The sequence below is a fragment of the Gracilinanus agilis genome, chromosome 4 (assembly GCF_016433145.1).
Source record: "Gracilinanus agilis isolate LMUSP501 chromosome 4, AgileGrace, whole genome shotgun sequence".
Lineage (NCBI taxonomy): Eukaryota > Metazoa > Chordata > Mammalia > Didelphimorphia > Didelphidae > Gracilinanus > Gracilinanus agilis.
Window position 1 is genome coordinate 400,234,385 of NC_058133.1, and position 12,685 is coordinate 400,247,069.

Below are 12,685 nucleotides of genomic sequence, written 5' to 3' on the forward strand. Positions count from 1 at the left end.
TGTCCTTTGAATATGGAATGGTTGTCTTGTTTAGAATTCAAAAGTGTAAATGTTTAGCTAACCATGCATAGAGTTTAGACATAAGGCATAGACTTTTAGGCATAAGGACTGTGAGTGAGTTCCCAAATACTTACTATTCTATATAGGATCTTTTTAAATTTTTCACAATTCGTAATAATTTCTACACACCCACTTCTACCTCCACACAAAAACTCTTAATTTGTCATAAAATAATATGAATTAATGCTAATTGTGTCAGTGTTTCATCTTCCTACTAGACTACAAACTCATTGAGAGGAAAGATATGTTTCATCCAAATTATTTGTCATCTTAGCACCTAACATAATGTTTTGCCTATTGTTAAAATTTAGTATACCATTATTGTACTTGAAAAGATATATACAAATATATTACAAACAACTCACAAGATCAAATGGGTGCAAAAATCCAAAATAAAATACTCTTTAGGACTCTACAACAATATATCACAAAGATAATAAGTTATTACCAAAAAGGATTTATATCAGGAATACAGGTAAGGTTTAATATAAGGATCAAGATAATCAAGATAATTGATGTTATCAGTAACAACAGTAATAAAAACCATATGACTATATCAATACATGCAGAAAAAAATATTTGAGAGAATACAACATTCATTCCTATTTAAAACACTGGAAGGCATAGATATAAATGGATTTTTTCTAAAAATGACATAAAACATCCTCCTAAAACAATCAGCAAGTATTATTTGTAATGGGGAGCAGCTAGAAACCTTCCCAATAAAATCAGGAGTGAACCAAGGATGCCAATTGTCACCGATATAATTGAATATAAAATTAGAAATGGAAGTAATAGCAATGAGAAGAAAAATAATTTGAAGGTAACAGAATGGGAAGAAAAGTTATAAAACTATCTTTTTTTAAAGACAACATGAGGGGGCAGCTGGGTAGCTTAGTGGATTTAGAGCCAGGCCTAGAGACAGAAGGTCCTAGGTGCAAATCTGGCCTCAGACACTTCCCAGCTGTGTGACCCTGGGCAAGTCACTTGACCCCCATTGCCTACCTTTATCACTCTTCTGCTTTGGAGCCAATACGCAGTATTGACTCCAAGATGGAAGGTAAGAGTTTAAAAAAATAAAGACAGCATGAAGGTATATGTGGAAAATCCTAGAGATTCCTTTAAAAAGTAATTGCAAGTTTCAATAATTAAGCAAATAAACAGGAAATAACAAATTCACAAAAATAATGATTTTTTTATATAATATGAGGAAATCCCTACAAAAAAGAGATATAAAGAGATACTCCATTTTAAATAACTACAGGTTGAATAAAATGTCTAGGAGAACACCTGCCAAAACAAAACTCGGAACAACATGAACAGCATTATACAACACTTTATACACAAGTAAAGTCATTTCTAAATAACTAGAGAAATGTTAATTGTTCATGGATGGGCTGAACCAATATAATTAAAATGACAACCCTACCTAAACTAATCTACTTATTCAATTCTGACTCAATTAAATTAGCAAAAAAATTATTGAGCTAGAAAAATGTTAAAATTTATTATTATTTTTAAAAACCTTTTTCTTCTGTCTTGGAACCAATACTATGTACAGGCTAGGCAATGAGGGTTAAGTGACTTGCCCAGGGTCACACAGCTAGGAAGTGTCTGAGGCCATATTTGAACCTAGGACCCTCCTGTTTCTAGGCCTGGCTTTCAATAGACTGAACCACTGAGCTGTCCCAATTGAAATGTATTTACAAGAACATAATATCAAGAAAATTAAAAAAATGAAAAAAATGTAAATGAAAGGAGGATTAGTAGAATCAGATTTTAAATTGCAATTATTAATCAGTAATTTTCAAAGATATCTATTACTAGCTGAGAAATATAAAGGTAGATCAGTGGAATATAACTGTCATAAAATAAATAGTAATAAAAGATTAAAGTAACCTTGTATTTGAAAAAAGTGTAGATTCAGGGTTTATGGATAAGAAATCAGTATTTGGTAAAAATTGCTGTGACAATTGCAAACTTGTTTGGTATAAACTAGATATATAAATCTTATACCACTCATGAAGATAAGACCAAAATGCATACATGATCTAGACATAAAGGAGATATAACTAATTTAGAAGAGCAGGGAACATAACTATCAGATTTATAGGCAACAGTGGAATTTATGATTCAAGAAGAGAGGGAGCTCATTGTGAAATACGAAATGGATAATTTTGAATACATTTAATTGAAAAGGTTTTGTACAAATTAAATTAATGTGGCCAAGATTAGAAGGAAAGCATAAAACTGGGGTGGAGAATTTATAGACAATCCCATGGATAGAGATCTCGTATCTAAAATATAGAGAATGTTAAATTTATAATAATAAAAGCCATCCCCCAGCTAATAAATAGGCAAAAGATATGGACAATTTCAGTATAAAGAAATCAAAGCCATATGTAGGTATATGAAAAAATGTCCTGAATCACTACTGATCAGAGAAATTTAAAAAAATTCTGAGATATCTCACATCCTTTAGACTAGCTAAAATAACGAAAGGGCAAAATAATAAATGTTGAAGGGGATGTGGAAAAATGGGGATGCTAACACACTGTTGAAAATGTGAACTGCTCTGTGCATTTTGGAGAGTAATTAGGAATTATATCCAGAGAGTTATAAAACTGTGTATACCCTTAAGAGATCAGGAAAAAAAGGAAAAGAATCCATATATTCCAAAATATTTATAGCAGCCTCTCTTTGTGGTGAAAAAGAATTAGAAATTGAGAGGATGCCTATCAATTAGAGATTGTCTAAATAAATTTTGGTATATATTTGTGAGGTGTATTATTGAGTGATAAAAAGTGATGAGCAGACTAATAATTTAAAAAAAACTTGAAAAGAACTACATGGAATAAAGAGTGAAATAAGTACAACCAAGAAATAATTATACACTGTTACTCAATTAATATTGAAAGAATAATTTGTGAATGTTACCTCCAGAGAGTTTACTGAAAGGTAAAAACATGAAAGGCTTAATTTGTACGAACATGTCAGTCTCTTAGCCAATACTCTTCCATAATGCAGGGAGGTTGGGGAAGAGCTAGGATATTTGTGCATAAAATTTATGCTATAGATATATGCATAAAATTTATGCTATAGATATGAAGAAATGTAAGCTAACTATGGTAGATTTGTACAGTCTTCTGGAAATGCTTGTTTTATTTGGTTTTGCTAAAATTGAAATTAAAAAGGTCAAATAGGTCAAATGAGAGGAATAGGGAACTAAGATGCTCAAGAAATATTGCCTAATTTTATAATTTTTCCTGAGGAGTCAATGGAGGAAAAATATTATCTATGAGTAACTACATTAGTATTCTAATGCATCTCTATTTTGATTTCATCATATGTTTACATTTTAGTAAAATTACTACTATGCATATATATTCTTGGCACTATAGGAAAATATAATAATAACATTCTTCAGTTCTTTAGACTTAAATTTCTTCAGTTGGAAGTAGATTCTGGTGGTGTTTTGCATTTATAAAGTTCTGTCCTCTTCAGGGCCTACTTTTTCCTTATTTACTATGATACTGCTAATATCCTCTAGAGAACTAGTGATAATGGCCAAATGTTTTATATTACATTTTTCTTCTTTGCATATTTGTTATTTTTAAATGCGAACATATGCTCCTATGATAATAAATTATGTCCTAAATTTTTTTCAAATACTTAGATATCTAGTGTTATGTAGTGATGTCATCTAAAAAGTGTTAACAATTTTCCTTTCTAGAATTTTTCTTCTCATAATCATATACTTTATATCCATTTGATTCTTCTTTTGTTTTTGGTCTTACACTGTTAGGTCCATTAATTCCATGTCTTCCTAGATAACCAAAGTATTCTTGACTGTCACCTTCCCTTCTTGAAAATAAGTCTTTGATCTTGTCCTTGTCAGAAGCCACTTTCCTAGTACTTCACCTCCAAGAAGAAAGGCAGGAAACAGATCCCTTTAGGATTGTAATCAGTGCTGCTTCATCAGCTGAGTGGCAGGACCCACTATTTAGTGATGCAACCCAATTTCTTCCTTTTCTCCATCCCCGAAGATTAAATGTGTCACCTCTGTGATGTATTCAGCCATGTCTCCCCCCAAGCCCCAACAATTGAAAAAATAAAAGTTATAGATGCATTCTCATACCTGAACATTAGATGAAATGACAGACTTTTAGGTTCAGCTCCTATTACTATTGGTGGCAAAATATAATTACTGACTAAAACTCTTAGAAGGAACACACAAATGCTTTTCATATTTTGCATCTCATGTAAGCCTGAGAGCCTCATGAAAATTGCAATTAAGGAAGACAGGGTATTTTCTAAGGGGAAAAATGACTGTTCATGCATCTGAACAAACAACCAAACAAATTATATACTTTTCTCCTCATCAGATTCTATCCTGAATAACATTTAACACCTCTGGAGAAATATTAGTCCTGACCTAATCTCAGTACAATCAGACAACAACTTTAAAGGTATCTTTAAATAATAAAAATAGAAATCAGAAAAGGAAATGGGGAGGGAGATATATCCCTAAATGGAGAATAAGTATCTTTAAAAGGTATTAGTCAAAGAACAATTCATGAAAATAAAGTGATTTTAACAAAATTATATTAAGATAATATACTAAAACAAATAGCATCTAGCTAAAGAAGTATCAAAACTGTATACATCTGGAAATAAATATTGGCAAAACTGTTTTGCCAATATTTGTTTCCAGTCGTATACATTTTAAAATACCTTTTTAGCTGGATAGTTTATGTTTAGAATCCCAAAATAAACTCAAAAATTGAAAAATTTAAGAGCAAGTGAGGAAAAAAAATAAAATCAAAACTATACTTTTGAATTAAAATCTTTCAAAGAATCAACAAAAATTTTAGTGTGTTAAATAATTTTTGTAACATGAAAAATCAAATCAAGTATCATTTGATCAGAGTGACTTAGAGACAGCTATGTATCATAGTAGAGTGTCTGGGCCTGAAGTCAAGCGGGCCTGAATTCCAATCTTCTCTTAGACATTAACTTGCTATGCAACACTGAGAAAATCATCTATCCTCTGTCTGTCCCAATCTCCTCAACTATAAAACTGGGGACAATAATAGCATATATACCTCCCAAGATTATGAGAATTAAATGACATGATACCAGTAAAGCATTTACCAGTGTCTGGCACACACACACATAAAAAATGTTTATATGCTTCCTTCTACACAGATTATCCTTTAGGTATTACTAATTTATAATATACAACTTATTTTTTCTTTGATCAAAACATATTTTAATGACAGATTTTAAATTTGCAATAACTTGATTATAAGATTTTGGATGCTTTTTGTCAGTAATGTGTATTTTCATGATCCTTTTTGTAATCTTTATTTTTGATTCTTCACAGAGAGTTATGTTCCATAATACTTAGCCATATACTAACAAAAAAGAATTCTGGTATTAGAAGCATGAATTTCTAATTTCAAGGAGAAGTTAAAGACCAATAAAATCCCTCCCTGTTTCTGAAAATCAATCCATCCCATTTTTCTCTTGTACAGAGCTAATCTAAACTCATCATTTATTTGTAATGCCCAATAGGAAAATTCTACCTGATCATGATCTAACCAGTGAATCCCAAAGTGGGTGTTACCGCCCCCTGGTGGGTGCTGCAGCAATCCAGGGTGAGGTGATGGCCACAGGTACATTTATCCTTCCTATTAATTGCTATTAAAATTAAAAAAAAAAACATTAATTTCCAGGGGGCTAAGTAATATTTTTCTGGAAAGGGGGCGGTAGGCCAAAAAGGTTTGGGAACCACTGAATTCTAAACAATAGGCATTAATGAAAATTTGACCTCTGAATGAAATTATAAGAATTTTTATCATTCTCCTTGACTTTGTTAATTTCTCCTTTTAATAAATCAAAATATTTAAAATTTCAAGTTGGAATTGTTTTAATGAATACCACATATTTTTCACACTTTTATATTTTCCTTTTACTTTGTTATAATTCTGTTCCCTATTTTAATACATTTATAATCTGACTATACAGAAAAAGATGATTCAGAAATGACACACCACTGAGTCACTTTATTTTAAAATCTAATCAGTTTCACTTGTGATTTTTTTTAGGGATTACAACATATTAGACTCCTCTACCACCTGCTATCCAAATGCCACTAACATGTCAGGCATTATGATATGAAACAGCAGATCACCCTGAGGGAAAGAATAGATGTGGCATATGGCAGAGATATCAAAAGTCCACTACAAATAAAACTTACATGCTCCTTCATCCAGAAGATTCTCTGGTAATAGCCAGGTACCTTCAGGTTTTGAAATAACAATGCCCTCTAGACCATCAGTAATGCTATCAGCCTGGATCCTGCTGCTAACATTGAGGAAAACAGTCAAAATGGAGAACCACTAACACCAGTTGTTGAGTAGCTGCTACAAATGAACAGGAAAACCCAGGAAATTTTGCTGTAGAAGTTACTAGTCCTATTTTATACTCAACTTTTGAAGCTATAATCCTGGGAACACCTTTGTGGAGTAGTGACATGGTTATTGTTTCTCTTGGGGCTGTAAACACAATTAATTGAAGACTGAGAAAATAAGATCCTTACCACCAGGGTCTTTGGCCAGAGTCAAATGGATCAAAAACAGAAAATAATATAATTTCATCAGTGGAAATGATATTATGTTTATGATTCATTACCATCTGCTTTGCCATTATACCCTTATGACCATGGAAACTTTCTGATTTAGAATTAAACATTTTTATTAGTGTCATCTTTCACTAGATTATGAAATATTTGAGAATAGAAACTGCCTAAAAATTCTTTGGATGACTAGAAAACTTGGATCATTACAATAACAAAACATGATTATAGAGAACCAAAGATGAGGCATGGTAACTACCCCTTGCAGAAAGTTAGAGAAGGGGACATGTTTTAAAATTTACACTATTTTAATCAAATGTATACACGCACACATGTATGTCTGTAAATCAAGAAATAAAAAGTAAGAAAAGTATACTTCAATTTGCCCTCAGAGTTCATCATTTCTCTTTTGATAGGTATACCGCATTTTTAATGAACATTATTTGGGATTGTCTAATCATTTTATTGATTGGAGAAACTGTCTTTCACTCTTGATCATTATTATAATGTTAACATTAATGTGTACAATAAATTCTTGGTTTTATTTACTTTACTTTCTATCAGTTCATTTAATTCTTACTAGATTATTCTGAAGCTATCCCTGTCATCATTTCTTATAACAGAAAAGTATTCCATCACAATAATATGCTGTAATTTGTTCAGCTCTTCTCCAATTGATTGATATAACATTAATTTCTTTTTTTTTCCACCATGAAAAGGAGTTACAAATACTTTTATACTTATAATTCCTTTCTCTTCTTCTTTGTCCTCTTTGGGAGAATGGCTTTGTAGTTTTATTGCTAAGTCAAATAGTATGCAAAGTTTTGAAGCTCTTCGGACATACAAATTGTTCTCCAAAATGGTTGTACCATGTTCATGACTCTAATGTACATATTTTCCCACATCCCCTGATGTCGGGAGCCACTCAGAGAAATAGGGTCATTTAATAGAATCTTTTTATCTAGACCCCATCAAGATCAACATAGTTTGGCAAAGCCCTATGCTTTGTTTTTCTGCCCTACAAGTCAGGACACAGACAGGATGGCTCATCTGAGATAAAAATCTGGACTCCTCCTGGTGGCTTATTTTATTATTAAAAACATCAATTTAATCTTCTAGGGTAGTGTTAAGTTTTATAGAAAGACTCTAAGTACCATATAGTAAACCAGCAGTTAAGGAGTTAAAATTTTTTCCCCATGCTGAAAAAAGCAGAAATTAGCAGAAGATGCTCTGCATCTCTTTTCTTGTTCCAGATATCCCAAGGACAAGGCATAGCAGGCCAGACAAATTCCACTCTTAATTAGGTACTTTCAAATGACTAAAAATACTCCAAAATCTTAAAGGCTCATTCTTCAATATATCTTTTGAAGGATGGAAACTTTTTACTAAAAGAGCATTTAGATAAATTGAGATTCTTTTTTTTCAACCTTGAACATTGTCTCATCGGGGCATAATCTTCATGAGAGAATTTTTTTTAAGTCATGTCAATCATGATGTAAGTCTATAACCTTGGGTGTCTGTACAGCAGCTAACTCAATTGTGCTTTGTAAGAAACTGCTCTTGAAATGTGTATATAATAAATCTCAAGCTCAATGCCTGTCAGAGCAGTTATGATAACCATTAGCCTGATCATTCTCAATCATTCTATTTCGTCCTTATCAATCCAACACCATCCAAGTGGCATTCAAAATCCCTGTTAATATAGAGCTGGATCTCTATACCCTGAAGAATTTGTCATTTATGATAGGTGTAAGGTGGTTGTTTTAATTTTCTGAGAGTTGTTTTAATTTTCATTTCTTTAAACAATAAGGATTTAGAACATTTTTTCATACTTTAGATAGCTTTGATTTATTCTTCTGAAAGCTATTATTCATCTCCTTTTATCATTTATGTATTGAGGAATTTCATACTTCTGAATTTGTTTATGTACCCATATGTGTATATATGTAGCTACATATGCACACATATATATGTGTATATGTAAATTGGGCTTACATTCTTATATATTTGAAAAAATAAACATGTTAGCAAAGAAATATACTGCAAATATTTTAGATATTACTTCATTATGGGCCTTTTTAGTAAAACATAGTTTCCCTAATTATTATTTTAAATTAGATATAAGTTTGCTTTTGCTGAAGCATAATACACTAATCTGGCCCCATAATTTAATTCTGTGTGTTTCTGTTTGAAGAATGCCTCTTCTTAGTGTATTGTTGGATTCTAATTTCTAAACCATTTTAGTATCCCTTTCCCTTTTAAAGGTGAGTTCATCCCATTCACATTCACAATTATGACCATTGTGTATTTCCCATCATCTCAATTTCTCTGCTCTTTTTATTCTGTGCCTCTTCAAAAGTATTCTTTGCATCTGAATTCAGACACATCCAATCTATGAGTTTGGGCAAGACACTTAATCCCTATTGCCTAGTGCTTACTGATGCTCTCTCTTAGAATAAATCTAGATTCTAAGGTCCAGAAGGTAAGGGTTTAAAATAAAAGTATGTTTTACTTCTAACCTCTAACTCCTTTAATCTTCCCCACCTTCCATTTTTCTTCATTTTCTCCTCCTCTGTAAAAGCTCATCACTTCACACTTTTTTATGTAAGATAATTTTCTACATTCATCTTTTACCTTTCTCCTTCTCCATGTATACCACTCTTTTTCAAACCTTTATATTTTTAGATCATCCTAACATAATCAAGCCACATGCATACCCTCTGTCTATGTAGACTCCTAATTTCTTAAATAATGTTTAAGTTCCTAAGAGTAACATGTATCCTCTTCCCATTTTGGAATACAATTATTTTAAACTTTTTCAGTCCCTTATGAGTTTTCATTCATATTTATCTTTTTAAGCTTTGCTTAAGTGTCTTGTGTTTGAATGTTAAATTTTTATTTAGCCCTGGGCTTTTCATCCTAATAGATAAAGTACTTAAAATCTTCTATTTCTTTAAAAATATTTTTTTCTTGAAGTATTATACCAATTTTTTTTCAGAGTTGTTTTCTCTTGGTTGTAATCCTAGTTTTTTTGCCTTCCAAATCTACTGTTGTTTTTTTTAATGTGTAAGTTTCTAAATCTTGAGTGATTCTGATTGTGGCTTTACAATTTAAATGGCTTCCAGTTGCTTGCAATATTTTCCTCTTGAACTAAAAATCTGGAATTTGGCTATATTCATGAGTGTTTTCATTTGAGAATATCTCAATAAGTGATTGGTGGATTCTTTCATTTTCTCTTTTACTATCTGAGTATGAATTATTGGAACAGTTTTCTTGGTTTTTTGAAATATATCTAGCCTTATTATATGATGGATTTCAGACCATTCATTCTTTTTATTTATTTATTTTTATTACATACTTAGTAATCTCTACCACCACCAAGAAACATTTGACTAAGCAAATGCATATAAAATTATATTCAAAATCACAAATTCCACATTGTTTAAAATATATAAATTATATAAGTATGCTAATATAAACATCCTCTGCTTTTGATTTCCCCTTGTATTTGTTTCCTTTGGAAAGGTTTTGTGGTTGATATTTTTAAAAATATATATAAAATCAGAATATATTTTATTATTATTCTCTTTTCTTTTCAAGTTTCCTATTTCCCCTTTTTACATTTTAATGTCATTTCTAACAAAATAAATATAGTCCATTACATTCAAATATTATAATTTCATTCACATATTATAATTTATTCATCTATTACTCCCATTCATTGCACTTGTATTATTTCAAGTTGTTTTTTCATAACATAAAAAACTTTCATGAATATTTTCATACATACACACTTTTTATCCTCTCAATAATGTCCTTCAGGCATAACTCTAGTATTGGTATCTCTGGGTCAATGTGTATAAACATCTCTATAGCTCTTAATATATATTTACGTCTTGTTTTAAAAAAAAATCACAGCTCCTCTAGCAATGTATTAGACCTATTTCTCCATGTTCCTATAAGCATTTAATCTGATCACTTTAGTCCATCTTTTTTCTTCAGTTGTCATACATCCCTGAACCATATTTGGCTAGAATGGTCCTTAGGCAGCAGACATAATCAGACCATACTCTTTCCAAAATGTCTTTCCAGGTTGGCCATACCCAATGTAACCTTTGTTCCAATGTCACTACTCCTCAGAATAATAATATAATAATATAATAAGTGTGAAAGTAAGAATTTTGCAGAATATGTATGCTTTCTAAGCCATTGTTGAACCACCAGAAACTGTTTGGATTATGTGTATACTCAGGCTTAGATATACTATAGCCTTCATATGTGTGTGTGTGCATGTGTACACATGTGTGCGCTCTCTAGATATTTCTCCTTTTAAACTTATTTATGCTTCTATTTATTTCCTTAACTTCTCTAATTTATTTTTGTTTAGATTTATCTATTTCTGAGAGAGGAAATTTAATATTTGTTGGAATTATATATTTATATCTGTATCACATTTAGTTTTTCCTTTAAACATCTGGGTACTATAATACCTAGAGCATATAGGTCCAACATTTGTAATGCTTCATTATCCATAGTAAACCTCTAACCCACTAACATAATATAGTTACCCTATTCAGCTAAATAATTCTTAAATTGTCTCTCTTCAATCTATTTTCCAGTTCTTTTGTTTTCTTCATGGCATATTTCACATTTTTTAATTTTTTTTTCATTAATTTTGACTTTCTTTTGTTATTTCTTCATATCTCTTCAGAAGAAAACCAAATTGACAGTATCAAAGATGAAAAGGTAGACCTCACCTCAAATGAAGGGGAAATTAAGGCAATCATTAAAAACTATTTTGCCCAATTATATAGCAACAAATATAGCAATCTAGAAGATATGTATGAATATTTACAAAAATACCAATTGCCTAGATTAACAGTAGAAGAAATAGAATACCTAAATAATCCCATATCAGAAAAAGAAATTGAACAAGCCATCAAAGAACTCCCTAAGAAAATATCTCCAGGGCCTGATGGATTCACAAGTGAATTCTATCAGATATTCAAAGAGCAACTAATCCCAATATTATACAAATTATTTGATATAATAAGCAAAGAAGGAGTCCTACCAAATTCCTTTTATGACACAAATATGGTACTAATTCCAAAGCCAAGTAGATCAAAAACAGAGAAAGAAAACTATAGACCAATCTCCCTAATGAACATAGATGTAAAAATTTTAAATAGAATATTAGCAAAGAGACTCCAGCAAGAGATCAAGAGGGTCATCCACCATGATCAGGTGGGATTTATACCAGGAATGCAAGGATGGTTCAACATTAGGAAAACCATCCACATAATTGACCATATCAACAATCTAACAAACAAAAAATCACATGATCATCTCAATAGATGCTGAAAAAGCTTTGACAAAATAAAGCATCCATTCCTATTGAAAACCCTAGAAAGCATAGGAATAGAAGGACCTTTCCTACAAATAATAAACAGTATATACCTAAAACTATCAACAAGCATCATATGCAATGGGGATAAAATAGAAGCCTTTTTAATAAGATCAGGAGTGAAACAAGGATGCCTATTATCTCCTCTATTATTTAACATTATACTAGAAACACTAGCAATAGCAATTAGAGAAGAAAAAGAAATTGAAGGTATCAAAATAGGCAAGGAGGAGACAAAGCTATCACTCTTTGCAGATGATATGATGGTCTACTTAAAAAATCCTAGAGAATCAACTAAGAAGCTTGTAGAAATAATCAAAAACTTTAGCAAAGTTGCAGGATACAAAATAAATGCACCTAAATCATCAGCATTTCTATATATTTCCAACATATCATAGCAGCAAGAGGTAGAAAGAGAAACACCATTTAAAATCACTCTAGACAATATAAAATATTTAGGAATCTATTTACCAAAACAAACACAGGAATTATAAGAAAACAACTACAAAACACTTTCCAAACAATGAAAACTAGATCTAAACAATTGGAAAAATATTGATTGCTCATGGTTAGGATGAGCT